Here is an 18,863-nt window from a genome sequence, read left to right as displayed (position 1 = left end):
TACATCTCTCTGGAGCCAAGTGAAACCAAAACCAGCCCCCCAGGCTAGGGTGTCCTCATCACTGACCCAAAAGCATTGAATTGTTCCCATTGATGTGTGCACTTGCTACAATACAAAATAAATTCAAGGCTGCCTTGAAAGATGTGATGTTCTATGTAGTGACATCCAAAAAACAGCAGTATTATCAGCCAGCTCAGTATCTCAGAGTTCCTTACCCTATCTAAGGGAAAGTCTTAGCCTGATGATGTTCACATGAGATCTCAAATATCTACTCATAGCTTCAGACGCAAACAAGTACAAGAAGGGGTGAGAGGGCATCCTTGGCAAACTTATCTATAAATCTTAAATCTCTCTACCCTTTCTCCTCCAATGAGCACCTTGCTATGGGCGAATCTGTATAAGGAAGAAACACCTCAAATCCATGCATCTGAAAATCCAAAGCGTGTAAGGGTTCCTGCCAAAAGACTCCAATCTACTTTGTCATATGCCTTTTCAAAATCCAAGAGTAGATTGGCAAGGTGCTATCCACTTTGCATAGCACAATTTGAAGCTTCCCAAATATTAAAAATATTATAAAAAATGATTTTGTCATGCACGAAGCTCGTCTTGTATCATGAATAACATATGGAAGAATGGGTTGCAAATGCAAACCAATAGCTTTGGCCAAAACCTTATAAAAGATTCCCAACAAAGTGATGGGTCTCCATTAAGAGAGAATTTCTGCAACCTCCCTTTGGAATAAGATGGATGATACCCTCTGTAAGTGAATCGGGAATAGTACTCCTTAATGGCTGGAGGTTCTCTGCCGTCCAAAAGCTGCTTTACCCACTTTGGGAATGGCCATTGCCGTTGTGGTTCTGCAGGCTCTTCCAAATGCCCTGTAGGGCTAAAGTAACTTGGTCCCCAATCATACCCCAAAAATTAATAAAAAAGAAAGGTGTCATGCCATCTGAGCTTGGGCATCTGCCCTTGTGAAGGGCAATAAGTGCAAATTTACTTGATGCCCTTTCACTAATACTGGAATACTCTATGTCTGGCATCATCTCTAGCAAGTGAGTCAGGATCTGCTAAAACAAGGGAGGCATAAAAGTCTATAGCAATCTGCATGACGATATCAAGATCTGTCTGCAAAACCCCGTCCGAGTCAATACACTCTCTCTACCATGTCTCAAGCCGAGAGTAGAGAAAAAGCGTTTATTTATTTTTTATTTTTTGTAAAAAAGAGACTTCTATCAAGTAAGAAAGAAACTCGCAAGAGCAAGCTCTGTGCGATGATACAACATGCTAGGCATGTAATAAAAACACCTTAGAGGAATGAGGTAGAAAGAAACCAAGGCTGAGGCTGAAAATGCCAACTCAACCCTGTGGAAGTCTCAACAAAGAAGGGAGAGTCTCTCCAATCTCTGAGAAAAGTAACTCTCCTGGAGGAGGCTGCTCGAGATGAACCCTGCATGGTCGCCCAAATGGCCATCAGAGTGTGTACCGTATCTGTCCAAGTACTGGCCAAGATCTAAGAAGGGTGAACCTGAGAACCCTCCAAAGCCTCAGTGCACCTGGCTCTCCAAATGTGCCATGCTGCAATGCTAGCTAAGACCTCCCATGGAGAGTCAACCGATGAATGAGCAGCCCCGAAGATAGAGGCCGGAACATCCTCTAGAGAGCACGACTCCACAAGGTGTCGTCGGATGTGAAGAGCCCAAGAGGAGTCAAGTCTCTCAAAGAAGACCTGGGGCCCTGAAAGGGTGAGCCAAGCCACTGATCCCCAGGTCATATAGAAAGGTAGGCGAACAAAAGTGCTGAAAAGTCTTGCAATCCCCTTCCATATGATTCTTGCATGTCTGCAATCCCAAAGGCAATGCTGTATTGTCTCCAAAGCAGAAAGGCAACGAGGGCAAGACGGGTCAGCTCCGAACCTGGATCTCCAATGGTTCACTGCTATCCCACCATGAATAGAAAGCCAAAAGAAGAGAGTGATTTTTCTATTCCGGTGGGATTTCTAGAGCCTCTGCGAAAAGATTTTCTGCAAGTCAACAGAAATCTGAAACTTCTCCCAATGATGAGCTCTGGTAGGCCTCCAACCCCTACAACTGAGCTGGAATTTCCTAGCATTACTGACCGTGTAACGAAAGAAAGGGATGCCCTTCTCTCGGTGCCCTTCATCTATCCATTCCCATTCCCCAGGGTCCCACTCCAAAAACTTAATTGGGACACCTCCATAGAGCCACAGCCTCCATGAGCCTAGGGTGATGAGAAGCGGGTCAGGATCCAAGTACCACTGTGACAAAGAGCCATGCTCCATGAAGCCCACTATCTTGATTGGCTGAAACGGTACCTCCAACAAGATATCGTCTGTGGATCTGGACAGCCTGCCCCCCGAAGAAACATAAAAAACTAAGGCATCCTCATGTGTGTCATGAAAAGCAATCACCTGTAAAAAGGAACTCCCAATCTGGAAAATGCCCCCATCCAGGTGGAGCAAGTAAGAGGTATGTCATCTGTGTCCACCCAATCCAATGGCAAGGCTGCATCAATCTGTTGGACTCTCCCTGCACTCCCTCTGAGATTAAGAACCATTTGGGCCTGTCAGTCTGCAGGAAGCTTCCTGAACGCTTTCCATGCTCCCACGGTAGATGCAGGGCCACTCTCCCATCTTGGCCACTGCATGTAAGGAGAGGCTCCAAGTGGTCTGCCATGCTCATCCAAAATACTGTCATTCCACATGATAGGCTGCCTTTCAATCTCTTCACGGGTAGATGGGAAAAATCCTGCGAAGAGTACTCCTGAAGTTGGCCCATGCTTTCAGGATAGCAACCATAAGAGGGGAAGAGGGAGATTTGAGGTGGGCTATGGTGAAAACCCATCTGGTACTGTGTGTCCAATCCTCTCCTGAAGTGGGCGTGCGAGACTGAATGCATCTGATAAAGAAATCCTTCCAAGGCTCTTGCCCTGGCATAAGTCCTCTCACAATAACCTTGCAAAGTAAGGCTCTGCATTGTAGATCTGGGTCGATGATATTCCAACCCCCTTCTCTTGTAGGAAGAATCAAGGTCTCCCAGGCCACCCTGGCTGTAACATCAGTTGTGCCATCTACACCACTCCATAAAAAGTTTCGTATGGGCCTCTTAAGCTGAGTGGTACAATCCCTAGAGTGGCACCAACAAGAGCATACAAACCATGCTGTGGCTAGAAGAACCTGGTTAACCACCACCACCCTGAAGGCCAAGTCAAGTTTGGCTGAGCTCCAGAAAAGGAGCTTTCTTCTTATGCTTTCCAACACCGGAGCAAACTGTTGTGAAGGAGAGATGCCCACCCCAACCTGGCAGCCCAAATATCTGACGGAGATGCCCCTTTGTACCCAGGTGAAGCCAATATCATTAACCCAATCCGGGGTGTCATCATCGCAAATCCAAAAACCATTTGATTTATGCCAATTAATGTGTGCACCTGCAGCCGTGCAAAATAAATCCAATGCTGTCCGGAAGGAAGTGAGTGTCCTGGGGGAGGCATCCAAAAAGACAGCCGTGTCATCTGCCAACTCACTATCCAGGAGCTCTTCTTCCCAGCGGATAGGAAGCCTCAGCCCATAAATATCAGCTTGAGATCTAAGGTAGATACTCATAGCTTCCGCCACAAACAGAAAAAGAAAAGGGGCAAGAGGACATCCCTGGCGGACTGATCTGGAATCTGAAACCTGTCCCCTCTTACCCCCCCAATGAGCACCTGGCTATGGGCTGATCTGTAGAGAGAGGATACTCCTCTAATCCATGCATCTGAAAAACCAAAGCGAGATAGAGTACCCTCTAAAAATTCCCAGTCTACTCTGTCATAAGCTTTCTCAAAGTCCAAGAGTAGAATGGCCAATCTCTAGTGGCTCTGCATGGCCCATTCTGAAGCCTCCCAAAATGAGAAAATATTATCAAAAAATGCACAAACCCTGTCTGCGTGTCATGAATCAAATCCGGAAGAAAAACCTATAGCCGCAGACTGATGGCTTTCGCCAGAATCTTGTAAAAAGTGCCCAATAGAGTGATGGGTCTCCATTGAGACACTAGATTCCTATTACCCCCCTTTGGGATGAGATGAATGAGACCATCTGTAAGTGAGTCCGGCATCTCACTTGAGTCCCACACGCCCTACAGGGCAGATGTAATGTGATCACCAATCTGCTCCCAAAAAGTAATAAAAAAGGAAGGGGTAAGTCCATCCGAACCAAGGCACTTGCCCTTGTGAAGGGCAAGTAATGCAGTCTTGAATTCTGCATTGGTGAAAGATGCATCCCTTCTACACTGCCAAATAACCTCTCTGGCATCATCTATGGCCTGTGTGCCCGGATCTGCAGTAAGAAGGGATGCAAAAAAATCTGAAGCTACACACATGAGGGCATCAGGATCTGACTGTAACACCCCATCTGAGTCAACAAGCTGCGAGACACTATCTCTACTATGTTTGGGCCCATGAGTAGAAAAAAAGTGTTTGTTGACCCTGCCTCCCATCTGAATCCAAAAGGATTCCTGTGCATGAAAGGCATACTCTGCTTTCTGATCCAACAATGTCTGCATCTGAGCCCTTGCTACAGCAAGGCGCTCCTGAATCCAAGCATCTGTGGGCCTCTTCTGCTCTTCCCTCTTAAGGGACGCTAACTGCTGGCATATACCAATCTCACGTCAAAGAATCTCACGTCTCCTGGAATCAGCGACTGTATGATAATAGTCACTAATTCCGGATAAGGCTGCAGCTACCCCAGTGGAAATGCATACAGATCCTCCTCTGTCAAGTGCCCAATCATCTACATAAAATCTGTCAATACGTGCATGGATGGGCATGTGTATTCTCCTGTTCGACCAAGAGTACAGAAGTGATTGTGGCACAACATGAAAGGCATCATCCAACCAAGTGTCCCTGCCACTGTACTAAAAGAGAAAGGCATCCCAGGCTGCCCTCTCCAAAGAATGAATTCCATCCTGTCTGCCTCCCTTTTTGTCTGATGGCAACTCAACCATGTTGAAATCGCCACCAATGATCCAAGAATCTGCAATAGGGGCCCAAGAGAGTAACTCCTTCCAAAAGGAGATCCGCTCCCCTCTGTTGTTGGGAGCGTAGAGATTGAGAAGACCAATCTTACGCCCTCCAATTTATATAATGATCCATTGAGCTCTAGAGAAGGAGATAATACCATGACCAGCAACCAAGGGGAGAGTAGAAAGAGAGACCGAAATGCAAGTAACTCCCCTTGTGCCCATAGCAGGCGACCAGAAGGTATGTCCTGAAAGTAGTTTGCCAGAATCACTGGCATCCAACTTGTGTTCCTGGATAAAAAGGATATCAATAGCACCTCCAGTGACACATGGATGAAGCTGGATCAGCTTCCTACGGCGACGGTGTGGAACTCCGCCTAGGCCCTGTATGTTCCAGCTGACTATCCTCATCGACAGGAGGATGCTGGATGGAAAGGCTTACCCGACCTAGTAGAGGAGACCAGCTTCCCCTAAGCCAAAACACTCCTGCTGAGGGCAAGAAACTCAACAGGTGAAAGGATCCCCACACCTGCTGAAGTGGATGCCCTATCAAAAGGATTCCCAATGACCGGGACCCCTAAGGTGGAGGGCACAAACTCCTCCTCATACATGAAAGTCACCGAATCTGCCAGTGCCGAAAAAGAGTTCCTGATAAGCAAGTCTGGCCGAGGGGTGTGAAGAAGACCTGCACTCATGGAAGATGGAGGAGAAGGATCTGCCAGGCCTCTGTCAGCAGAACTGGAGCTGGGGGTTGAGGAGGCCTGTGGCTGGGCTTAAGAGGAATCTGGAGTCCTCATCTGTGCCTGTACTTTCTCGGTCGTCTTGACTATGGCAGGAACAGTCTATGGAGAAGAAGTATCTGTCGCCCCCTCGTGGTCAGAAACCAAGGTCACTGGGGCTGGTGCATCTAAAGGCCACTCTTGATGTGGAACTGTAGTGTCTGGGGCTGTAGCAGCATCCACCTCTGGAGTCTGGAAGGCATCTGTCTGAACAGGAGCAAGGGTCTCCTCCTGAGTTAAGGGAGCCCCTCTGATAGCTCTCCATCGTGGTATTGGCTGTGCTACGGGCATTGGGTTCCCTGCTGTCCCTGGTGATCCTAGGGTGCGCGCAGCAGGGCGCCCTGCTGCTCCAGGTGGTCCTGAAGTGTGCGGTACAGGGCGTTGGGGAGGTGCAGTCGGGGTAGTACATGAAGGAGCCACACCAAAAGACCTCTCGGGTCTTTTTTTCTTCCTTGGGCAGTCTCTAGCAAAATGCCCAAGGGTCCTGCAAATCATGCACTGGTCCTGTCTACTTGAAATCTCGACTCTCTGTCAAAAGAGAGAGCCGTCTGGACGCTGAAGCATGATGTGGTCATCTGAGATGTTAGGGTTAGAGACAATGACCCTAAGACGAGGCACCCCCTCTGCTCTGACTGCTTCTGTCGAAGAAGAAGGCATGCCAGGAAGGGGGGGGATCTCAGTGACCACTCTGAAAGTGGCTCCGATAGTGGCAAGCAGTCGATAGTAGACCTGAGGAAGACCTGGAAATCTAATGAATAGTGATGTGACCTGCCTGTCCTCCTCGATCGGATCAAAGCCCAAGGTGTAGGGTGAAAGAAAGATCCTCCTCGAACCCAAAGCCAGGGGATTAGCTTTGAGAACAAGGGCTGTGGACTCATGGGAGTCGAAAATCACTTGGAAGAATCCACGTCCCAGATGTCGAATATCCCTGAGGTGTGGGGCAAGATCTCCTGGTAACACCGCCAGCATCCAGTCTCTAGCCTGTGATCTGGAAGGGTGTGACCCAAAGATGCGGGCGAAGAGTGATGTGGAGCCCTCTAATTCCACATCTTTCTTGAGCTGCTGCAACTCCTCTTTTGAAAAAATGACGGTTCTCGCGGCTGGTGGAAGTGGACGGAGATTGGTTGAATGGGGATCCATTCGCCAATCGATGTGAAAAGGTCGATTCCAACACTGTTAAAGCTCTGTCCGTGAAACTACTGCCCAGGATGCCCTGGAACACGGGCGTAGGAAGGAGGAGAACAGGAGAGGGTAGGAGAGAGGGGAAGGGAAGGAGAGGATAGAGGGAAGGAGAGGATAGACTGAGGGGGGTAGACGGAGGTAGGCTGAGGGCTAGGCGTAGGGGAGGTAAGTTAGGAAGGAAGGGGGAGGGGGAGGGGGCTGACGGGGAGGGAGAGGGTGGGCGGGGGAGAGGAAAAGAGGGGGGGGGGGGCAGGGAGGGAGGGGGCTGACGGCGGGGAGAGAAAGGGGGGCGGGGGAGAGGAAGGGAGGGGGAGGGTTAGAAAGGGAGGGGGCAGGGGGGGCGAGAGCTAGAGGGGGGCAGCAGGGGGGGGAGAGGGAGGGGGGAGAGGGAGAACGGGGGAGGGGGCGGGGGAGGGGAGGGAGGAGGGGAGGCGGGGGAGGGGGCGAGGGAGGGAGAGGAAGGGCGGGGGAGGGGGCGAGGGAGGGAAGGGGCGGGGGGAGGAGAAGGGGGCGGGGGGGGGGGAGAGGGAGGGCGGGGGAGGGGGCAGGGGAGGGAAGGGGCGGGGGAGGAGGAGGGGGCAGCGGGGCAGCGGGGGGGGAGAGGGAGGGCGGGGGAGGAGGAGGGGGCAGGGGGGCTGGCGGGTGGGGGAGAGGGAGTGCGGGGAGGGAGAGGGAGGAGGGGGGCGGGTGGGCTGGTAGGGGGGGGAGAGGGAGGGCGGCGGGGAGGAGGAAGGGGAGAGGGAGGGTGAGGGAGGAAGGAGAGGGGGCTGGCGAAGGGGGAGGGAGAGGAGGAACATCGAGGGGAGGGAGAGGGGGGGCAGCGAGGGTGAGGGAGAGGGAGAGGGGGCTGGCTGAGAGAGGGAGAGGGGGGGGGCAGTAGCTCACAGGGAGAGGAGCAGCTCTCTCTTCTCCTCTAGTTAAATCTGCATTTTCAATTGGGATTGTAATAAAAAGCGTTTATTGACTCTTCCTTCAATCTAAATTCAAAAGGATCCCAATGCATGAAAGGCATAGTCTGCTCTCTGATCTAGCAAAATCTACATATGAGCCCTTGTTGCAGCAAGGCGCTCTTAGATCCAATCCTTTTTTAATCTTCCCTCCATAGGGCTGCTAACTGTCGACAGAGGTCTGAAAATCTCATATCTCCCAGTATTAGCAATAGTATGGTAAAAATCACTGACGCTAGACATGGTTGCTACAACATGTGAAGGGGATGACACTCTGTCTGCAAATGAGAAAACCATATCTGCAAACATACAATGCATTTGGAATCCTGATAATAGCGTCTCTCAAGCGGCTCAAGAAACCATAAGAACAACTGGAATATGGTTAGGATGCAATGCATAATGAGCCTCCTCTATCAAGTGCCCAATTAACAACATAGAATCTATTTATCCATGCATGGATGGGCATCTCTAACCTCGTGTTCGACCAGCAAAGTGTGAAAGGCATCGTCTCTACCATTGTACTGAAAGAGAAAGGCATCCCAAGTTGCTCTCTCTAGATAATGAATGCCACGTTCTCTCCCCTTCCTCTGAACACAACTTCACCATGTTGAAGTCACCTCCGATAATCCACGACTCTGCAATGGGGGCCCAAGAGAGAAGTTCATTTCAGAAAAGGACATGGTCTGCTCCATTGATGGGGGCATAGAGGTTGAGAAGACCAATCTTATGTCCACCAATCAACAAAGTGATCCACTGTGCTTTAGAGGGAATAATGATACCATGCCTGACAAGGGGAGAAAAGAGTCTGATACTTAAATGCATGTTTCACCTAGTGCCCAAAGCAGGAGACCAAAAAGTATGACCTAAAAGTAATTTACTTGACTTTGGGCAATCTCTGGCATCCACTTTGTGTTCTTGAAGAAAGTAGGACCACCACCAATGACACCTGGATGAAGCTGATTGCGGGTCAGTTTCCTATGACAGTGATGAGACACACCACTGAGGCCCTGAATGTTCCGGCTAACAATCCTCATTGGTGGGAGGAAGTAGGGTGGAACACTTTACTTGACCTAGTGGTGGCAGAAACAAACCCTTCCAAGGTGAGGGCCTCCTGGCATATGCGCACCAAGGGGAGAGAATTCACAAGCGAGAGAGCCCAAGAGATGCCATGTCAATCGAAAATCCAATAGCTGTGTCTACAAAGGTGAAGGGCATGAGCTCCTCCTCAGTAATGTTTGCCTAGGCATGAACTCCTCCTCACCATAGTCCGCCAAGGTAGAGAAAGAGCTCCTATGAAACATGCCTGGTGCCGGAGTGCACGAAATCCCTGCAATCGGAGAATGTGAAGAGGCAAAGCCACCCCTTTCCCTTGATCAATGAAGGGAGACTAAAAAAGCGTACGAAGAAGGGGGCTGCTTGGATGAGGGATTTAGGATCTCGAAGAAGATCTGCACACTGGTCCTATTTAAGACTAGATTCGGTATAGCATTGGCCGCAACATGAGTAGGGGTGTTAGAATCCCCGATAGGGACGGACCTATTGAAGGCTATTGGCTGCAACCTGAGAGGAGTCAAGAGTATCACGTAGTCACAACTAGATCTCGAATGACTGAAAGCCCGATAGGGATGGGGTCTAGTATCAGTGAGAGCCTCTCTTGATCTACGGATGGTGGAGGAGCCAGTCTAGTTGGGACCCAACGTGGAGCAGTAGGAACGGGATGTGTAGTTGGTGTTGGACAAGATGGCTGTGCCAAAGGTGCACTTTGTCGAGTACGAGAAGGGGTAGTACTAGAAGCTTTCTTATGTCTTTTCTTTTTCTTTGGGCAATCTCTAGCAAATGCGCAAAGATCTTGCATATCCAACACTGGTCTTCCTGCCCATGATGTCGACTCTGCTAAAAAAGAGTGTCATTCAGGCGTTGGAGCATGATGGGGTCATCGAATGTAAGGGTCAGAGACAATGACCCTAACTCTAGGAACCCCATCGATTTGATGGCCTCTTCGGATGAAGAGGGCAAACCAAGGAGGGGGGGATTCTGAAGGCAGCTCCAATCTAGTTGAGGAGCCTATGGTAACCTTGGGCAGACCTGAAAATCTAATGAAGAGAGAAATCATCTGCATGTCCTCCTCAATTGGGCCAAATCCAAGAGACAAGGGCTTGGTCTTAAGGAAAATCTTCCTGGTATCGAGCACTATGGGATTAGCCTTGATCATTATGCTTGCTGCTGTAGGGGTATCAAAAGCCACCTGAAAGAAACCTCATCCCAAAAGGTGAATATCAATGAGGTGTTGGGTGAGGTCCAAAGGTAAGGCCACAAGCATCCAGCCCTAGCGTGTGATCTGGAAGGGTGGAACCCATGGATGTGTGTGAAAAGGGTGGTGGAGCTCTTGAGCTCCACATCCATTTGTAACTGCAATATTTGGACTGCTACTGCTAAGTGTTGAACCTCTTGCCAGTAGGATGGAGCTGACACTTACTCTCTAAGTGCAGATGCCCTATTTTGTGAGATACTTGATGTAGATTTTCTGTAGGTACTCTCGTTCATGCATCTGAATGCAATTTAGATGTAATGGACGAATTGCAGTGTAGACATTTGTCGTTGAAGATGTGCATTCTCAAATTTTGATCGTCTCAGCTCAACTGTGCTGCCTCTCTGTGCTTCCACTAGATTGATTTCGAAATTGCTTGGTTTTTAAAGCACTTCCTGAATGTCGATTTACCTCTTTATGCTACTATAGCTTCTAGATTGATGCAAGATTAGCTATCCAATCCTGACCGGGGCCCAGGGCTGATCTTATTCACACCCAGCCTCGGTTGATCTTATTCACACCCAGTCTAAAGCTTATCTTTATGGATTTTTCCAAACTTGGAATGTTATATGAATGTTGAATCTTTCTAAGTGTTGGGTTGAGAATCATACATTAATTTTCCTGTGTTTAAATCAATTTAAAAAAAAAAAAACACTCTACTGCATGCTCTTGACATATCTAAGGGATAATTTTTCATCATAAGTCCATTATTTTAGCAGATTAGATGCCGACATATATTATGCTCTTTCTAAGACAAATACCTCCAAAACTGATGAACTATAAATACATGGAAGGAGGTGATGGTTTGAGGAGCGTTACTATGCAGACAGTACTTTCCCACCTCCTCAATCCATGTCTATCTTGAGTGATGTCATGGGCACACGTACAATGGTAGACAATTTGGACAGTAAAGCCATACAGAAAGAGCTCGAGGAGCTTAGTGAGCTAATACTCTGGAGCTTAAGTGGATGGGTTACAAGATGCTAGTATAAAAGGAAAAATCACTTGCCAAGCCTGCAACACCAATTCTTGATTCGGCTCTTGATGCATTGTCATTTATTTCTACTAAGGGGAATTCAAGTCTAAGGAGGCTAAAATCAAGGTCCTGAAATAAACCAAAGCATTTGGCTAGGATTTCATTCAAGGCTACTAGCTAAAGGAAACAACATTTGAGCTTGCAGAAATTAAGGAAGTCAGAAGAAAAGGCAAGGAGATGGGACGTCCATGGTTCAACCTATCCTGAGTCCTCTAGCAAACGGGACACGACAACTTCGAAATTAGCGTCAATGCTTGAAAGAACGGCGGAGCATTTCACCAAAATCTAAAATGTAGAAACCTATCATGTGAATAAGAAAGAGGAAAAACACACAAAGGTGAAATAGCACAAATAAATCAAAAACCTGCTGTGATGACCAAGATTGGTAGGATATCCCAAAAGCCCAACCATCGTCCAGGGAAGGGGATAATCATAAGAAGCAAAGCGAGGAGAAGAAGCTTACAGCGGCACTTGTAACTGCAAAGGAGGATTTGAGAGGCCGCTTTTGCGGATGCCAGAGATTAACACAAACTGATTTGGATCCTCTTGGATAAAGAGGAGGAAGGTTTAGATAGGAGGGCTGATGTTGGAGCAGAGCGGATGGAGATCGTGGAAAGAAGGCAGAGGGGATCTGCGATATCGTGGGTATATTGAGCAGTGCCGCCATAGCCATGAAACTCATCAACTGAAAAAACTGTCGTGTTTTCAAATGAAAATGAAGAAGATGACATGCATGATCATTAGGACACATCCAACTTAAAGATTTAAACGTTTGGAAATGAGAATGGCATGTCATGCAAAACCTCTATGGCTTGCTTTTAATGAAAGTAGTTGAGCCACCACTAAATGCTTAAAAACTATTAACAAGTGTAGACCAAAAGCATAGGAAGAGAGGGCATCACCTGGATTAGTGAAAAAGCATGCTTGAAAAGGTAGGGGGACGGAGGGATTGATACAAGATGACGGGGATGCATTAACGAAAAAAAGAGAGGGTGTGACGGAGGACTAATTGGAGGAGGTTGCCCTCATTCATGTCCCCTAAAGATAAATTTTTATAAGGTAGGGCAAAAACTAAAATATGTAAAACGATGTCGAGGGAATGACTTAGAATATTGAGCAACTAATGCATTATATATTATTATTAAAGAGAGACACTTTGAGTACGAGCTATCCAACTTAACATATATGGGAATGGTTGACATAGGGACATATAGGAAATGAGTTCCCTTCTAGGCTCATGTCATTGGTCTAGAGGGAGGCACTACGATTGTGAGGATAGGGCAATGGGACACAATTGATTTCATTAGGCATTGTGGCTCAAGTGACATCCAGTGTCCCTCTCCCATGCACAATGTAGGTCCTTGCATGGATATGAGCCAATCCTTCCTCTAGCGCTCATTCTGTTGTGTTACAAGAGCAAGAGGGCGCCTATTGAAGGTGTTCTCAATGCAATTACATGTGGTTTGTAGACACCACAACACACATTCGCTGGTTTTCACTCAAGTTTTTGAATTAGTTTGAAGCATATACTTTGGCTTTTGCCAAAGGTTTCCAATACGTTTGATATATGATTTTTGAGCACTTTGTTTAGCTTGTGGGTATTGTAGTAAAAAGCATTGCATCAACATATAAAACCCAGTTGCAACAACATCATAGGCAATAACCTAGTGCATATGTGCATAAAGTCTTTTTTAGTTGTAAGTGGTGCAGTTGTCGGTTTGGACTCTATTACCTGATCAAAGCGAGGCTCTGAGGGAGGCTAAGGTGCTACAATTTTCATTTTGTGATTTTATAGCGCTTCTAAACAATGTTTCATGCATAATTGCAAAAAGCAAGGCCGATTTATTTAGAGATCAATTAGCTCAATTTGGATGTGTTGCTTGTGTTAAATCCAACTTCTTTTACCAAATAAGGCTAGCTTTTTTAGGAGAACATGTGCATTAATCTCAAATGGATTTTGGTGTGTTGCAAGAGAGGGAGAATGAGAAGGGAATGTTGTTTGATGAGCACCTTTTTGATGAGGTAAGATGCATAGTATATATTCAACTAAGGTTACTAAATAATGATGTTGCTTGCATTAGATTCAACCATTCTTACCAAATATGGCTAGCTCTTTGAGGACAAATGAGCTGGTATGTATGTGCATTAGTCTCAAATGAACTTGGTGTATTGCCAAGAGGATGAAGAATGAGAACGGAGGGTTGTTTGATGAGCAACTTCTACATGATATAAGATGCAAATTATTTTTTTCAACTTAAGGCTAATTAATAATGTTGTTGTATTTTTTGTTACAAGGGATCTCTAGATGCATAACGAGAGCATACACATGTGCATGAGAGAGAGAGAGAGAGAGAGTTTGCAGGCCATGTAAATTGCTGACTGCTTATCTAATTGTTGAATTTTAGTTGGTATACGTGAGGTGTTCAAGGAGCAAGCTAGTAGGTTGAAGAAGCCAGGTGGGTGGCCATGCGAAAAAGAGAAGGCTCAAATGCAAACGGAATAGTGCAAACGTACTAGTGGAACATACTAGAAGAAATTATGAAAAAGAGACTGTAGGCTTTGCAATACTGTAGTCTATGTGATAGCAAGAACTATTGCATTTAGCGAGGACAAATTTCATACATTGTTGTGCAATGTAGATGGAGATGGATTTTACAAATTTACTAGGGGGGGGGTCACTATATATGAACCCTATATCATGTGCGTTCAAGGTCTATTTATAAAACCCCTTAGCTGTGAATTTTTCATTAATAAAATGCACCCTTTTCCTATTCAATTCGTATTTGTTTTTCTACAATACCTTTTTTGGTACCCATCTATCTGTAAAAATGTGAGAACAAATGAAATTAAATATTCCCTTATGTTGAACTCACATGATAGTCACATAAATTATTGAGTGCATTCCTCGAGCTAATTTATGGCAAGTTAGCAAAGAAGACAAATAACAAAGTTGAAAAGATTACAATGTGCAAGGATAAATAGTTTCAGAATTACAAGTCATGAACTATGTACTCCTCATCATGTTGATGAAACAATGTTAGTGAAGAGAGATGCTAGATACCTCATGTGGGAAATGAAAGAAGCACACACAAGTGCTTTTAATTAAAGAAAAACCATTTTTGCTTCACAACTAATAGAAATAGAGGGTAATATTAGCGGGTTCTCTAGATTACATGGCTTTCATCATGGTTTGTGTCTAAATGTAGACCTTGAGAAGCAAGAACAATGTGAACAAAATTTTCCATATTTGGGAGGAGAGAGAGAGAGAGAGAGAGAGAGAGAGAGAGAGAGAGAGAGAGAGAGAACACACTACTAATGGTCCTAAGTAGTGTGTAATGCTTTAACAAATAAGGATTAATGTCTAGATTTGCAACAAAGTTATTATTAGATTAAATTTCCCCTTTAATGAGGTAAATAGCTATAGTTTGTGTTGTGGTGATTGCTAATCTATCTTGTTGCTGTTTTCGCATAGCCAAATACACAAATGTGCAACTATGATGCAACATTATCAACACACCATGAATAAGAATGATCTTTTTTCATGGGTGTGCTTGTGTTTCCTTGTGGTCATTGTAGTTGTGCAGTGTATTTTGATGTTTGGTTATTCCATCTTATGTCACCTTATTGTGTTGCATTATATATGCATAAAGCTTGTTATAGTATAGAGTTATCATAGAGTCCGACTATATTATAGAGTTATCAGAAAGTATTTTCATTGCCCTTTGCTTGTATGCGCTTTGTAGAATGTGGCATCAAGTAGTTGAATCTAGCTATAGAAGCTTATTGTTATTTCTTTTGTGAGGTCGAGTCTTTGTTGATTTCTCTATGTGTTGCATAAAGTTGAATTGGTTGCAGGTCTTGGCTACTTAAACTCACCGATTCTACTACTGTGCCTATGAGCCTAGCCTGTACAATGTATAGAAGAAGAACTATGATGCCTATGAGTTCATGATTACACTTTGACAATACTTACTACTAACAAGTGGTGGCTAGTAAATTAATGGGGCAGGTTCTCAATGCAACAAGGCAACTGGTGAAATAATAGGGAAGGTTGAATGCGAGCACCCTCCAATTCCCCCAATGTGAAAATCGTTACAGTGAGAAAAAAAAACTTGGCAAGAGTGCAAGCTCAAACCCAAATTCAAAATCTCACCCAACAGTGTGATTGGACCATCGCCAAAGTGATTTTGCAATTGGCTACATCAGATCGCGCTTTGACCCACAAATGAATTCATGTTGTGGAAAATAAGTTTGTTTGCTTATTGGTGCAATATTACTAAGGCAGACTCTAATACATGCACGTGGTAGGGCCTCAATCTTTTGCATCTTCATTATTGTACCAAATGTATGATGCCATGGAATCAAGCATGATAATAAACTCTATACAATAGAGCTTAGCTTGTTGCACCAAATATCCCTATGCAACAATACACTTACCTATAGGGGGGCTCGCTCACATAAACACATTTCATCTACACGATGAATAACCAGTTGAACCTATATATTAAGTTGAATAACAAGTTTAACCTATATATCAAGAAAACTTGAGGGTAGTTTACTTAGCTATGCTATGTGACTATCCAAGAGAAAGAGAAGCATCCTTGCTTTGACTTAGGCCCCTTTCCTTTGACTTCCCTAAATTGTGTGTTCATTTTTCTTCCTTTATATTGGGCTTCTTTCCCTAACTTTTGTCCAAATAGTTACTTTTTAAAAAATTTCACTATTCGTAATCATACAGTGTCTTTCTTATATAAGATTTTGATAAGGTATAGTTTTGAAAATTTTGGCTCCAAGGACTTATGATGCATCAATTCAAGTACTTTGAGTGCTGAATTTAGAGCTCATAATGAGAAAGCTCTATTAATTTTTGGGTGAATTTATCAAATTTATAGTTCTATATATTGGCTTGTTGAAAAATATAACCTTATATATTTTTCCAATGACTCATGCCAATACATTTGGAGTACTTGGAGGGCTAATTTTGGACCTCATTATGTAAATTTGTGAGTGAATTTATCAAATTTAAATCTCTATATATTCTCTATCCAAAATTTTAATTTATTATTATCACATTGAAAAAATAGCTCAAGAGAAATCCTAGAATACCTCTAAGGTGCACCAATGCAATGGTCAGGATGAGCCAAATAGCTAGTCTATGTGCACCATAATGATATTGTGAAGCAACATGTGTCTTGAATCAATAGTTATCCCATTAAAAAAATAGATCTAGAATAGTCCGTTGAGATTTATATATTTTTAAAAATACATTAACATTTGTACTTTTTTTTAAAAACATACCAATAAAGTGTCTTTGGGATTTGTATGTGTGGGAGGGGATCTAAACAAAGCTCGCAAATTTTGTGGATAGTCTACAAAGCTCGCGACAAAAAACTCACAAAAAAACAGACCCTATGACAAGTAGTAAAGAATAGTTCACAAAAATGATGCCTTGGAAGGAACAAAGAATGTAATCTATACCATTGATAATAGGCCAAACACTATGCCAAATCCTATTCAAGTAAAGGTGAAAGTACCTATTCAAGTAAAGGCGAAATGCCGGTGGACAATTATTAAGCCAAGAAAGGATGGATATATGATGTACTCTACACCATTGATAATAGACTAAATCCTATTGAATAAAAGGGGAAAGGGGAAATCCTATTCAAGATAGATGATATGCTCTACACCATTTATAATAGACCAAATCCTATTCAAGAAAAGGGGAAAGTATCCATGGACAATTATTTAGGAAAGAAAGTATTGATAGATGATCTACTCTAAACCCTAAGGCTTAGTTGCAAGAACCTCTTGTCAATAAGATAAATGATAAGGAAGAATTATAGAGTAAATTTTGATGGAATCAATGCATTAAATGCATTATTACAGAGTAATCTTTGATGGAGATCAATGCATTGTTAGGGGCAACTCAAAAGGGTTATAACTTTTGGGAAATCGGTGAAATAAAGTAGATAATTTAGGATGGTAGCCTCTGTATTACCTAATTAGCATTGACACATAGTATCATCTCCAAATTATAGCACAAAATATTGGGACATGCAAATTGTAGAAGCTTAATATAGCTTAGAAATTCAAATAAGGCAATCAATATTCCAAGAATGAAATCTCTTGGGAAAATATACAAATCCTTGGCAAAGAAATTACCAAACTTTATTCCAATAACGCCAATGGAGAATTGTACTAATGGATTTCTAGTGGTGAATACAACAAATACTGCCTTTACTAAATAAAAGAAAGGTCAAAAGACAAAGGACTCTAAGTATATGCCTAAAGCATACATGAACTTTTGGAAAGGTCATGTAATACGAAGATGATTCACATGTAACATATCTCAACAAAGTACAATTGCACAAAAAAAGAATAGAACATTGGTTGAAAGTGCTAGATCCATGTTAAATGAAATTTTATTACCAAATTAGTATTGGGCAAAAGCAATAATCGCTACACATAACGAGCTACCAATGGAACTAGTTCAAGTTATCACACTTTATGATCCAACCTTTATAGGATATAAGACAAATGTTGGACACCTTAGATTTTTTGTTTGCATAGAATATGCACATATACGTGATGATAATAGGCATTAAATTTGTGAGTTTTATTCTATCCTTTCTCAAGGTATCGTGTCAGTTGTGTAGCTCTTTTTTTTTGGCTTGTATCAACCTTGTATCAACCCACCTATAGATGTAAGATGTTTTATTTTAATGTTTCTAGATAGTAGACTATAGTGTTTGAATTGAAATTATTTTATAGATATACAAGATTTATTTCAAGAATTTTAAATTTTTTATTTGATGTTTTGATGTTCATTTCATAGTGTTAAAAAGATATTCAACTATGATATGAAATAATTTACTAGTACTCTTTTAAGAAAAGATTTGGGTGTTTGTTGTTGGAAGGTTTGCTTACATTGACCTATAACAACTTGCACATGGATGTAATTTTTATATTGTTGTATCAGTGGTTGTGGGGGGTTTCCATTTTCCCAGCAAAAACCCCTGAGCGACGAGCGGACAAAAGGTGGGAGGGATCAAAATATATAGGCTCAAGTCATTTTTGGGGAGCAAAAAATTCCAAATTATTTCAAGGAATATGTAAGTAAATATGAAACATTGATAAATAGATATAGATATAAATATACCTTTATATAATATACATATATAATGTCCAAGTGGTGACTTATTTTATGACTTTCAAAAATCCTTTCTTTTCCTTTCACCATTGCTTGGATCATGAAATTTTGAGCAAATATCCTCTTTACGGTTCCTCGGGATGACCTAAGAAAAATAAATAGTACCTTTTTAATAGACCCTCTAAGTGTATTTTGCCAGAGGAATATGGTTTGAAGAGCTTGCCCCAACCCTATTCCACCGGCGAAATACCCTTAGAGAGCCTACGCAGAAGGGGTCATAACTTTTGCTCCTTAGCTCAGATTGAGGAGCTCTAAAAAGGAAAAATGTTCAAAATTTAATGATCTATGCAATGGTAGGCTTAAAATTATACTTTTTATAGTTATAAAAGAGAAAAATTAAAAATTTCAAGATGTATATGAGAGTTACAACTTCTCCCTAATTCAGA

The sequence above is a fragment of the Dipteris shenzhenensis genome, chromosome 16, assembly GCF_047967505.1.
Source record: "Dipteris shenzhenensis isolate YYH24624 ecotype China chromosome 16, Dip_SZ_1.0, whole genome shotgun sequence".
NCBI lineage: Eukaryota > Viridiplantae > Streptophyta > Polypodiopsida > Gleicheniales > Dipteridaceae > Dipteris > Dipteris shenzhenensis.
This window is presented reverse-complemented; position numbering follows the sequence as displayed.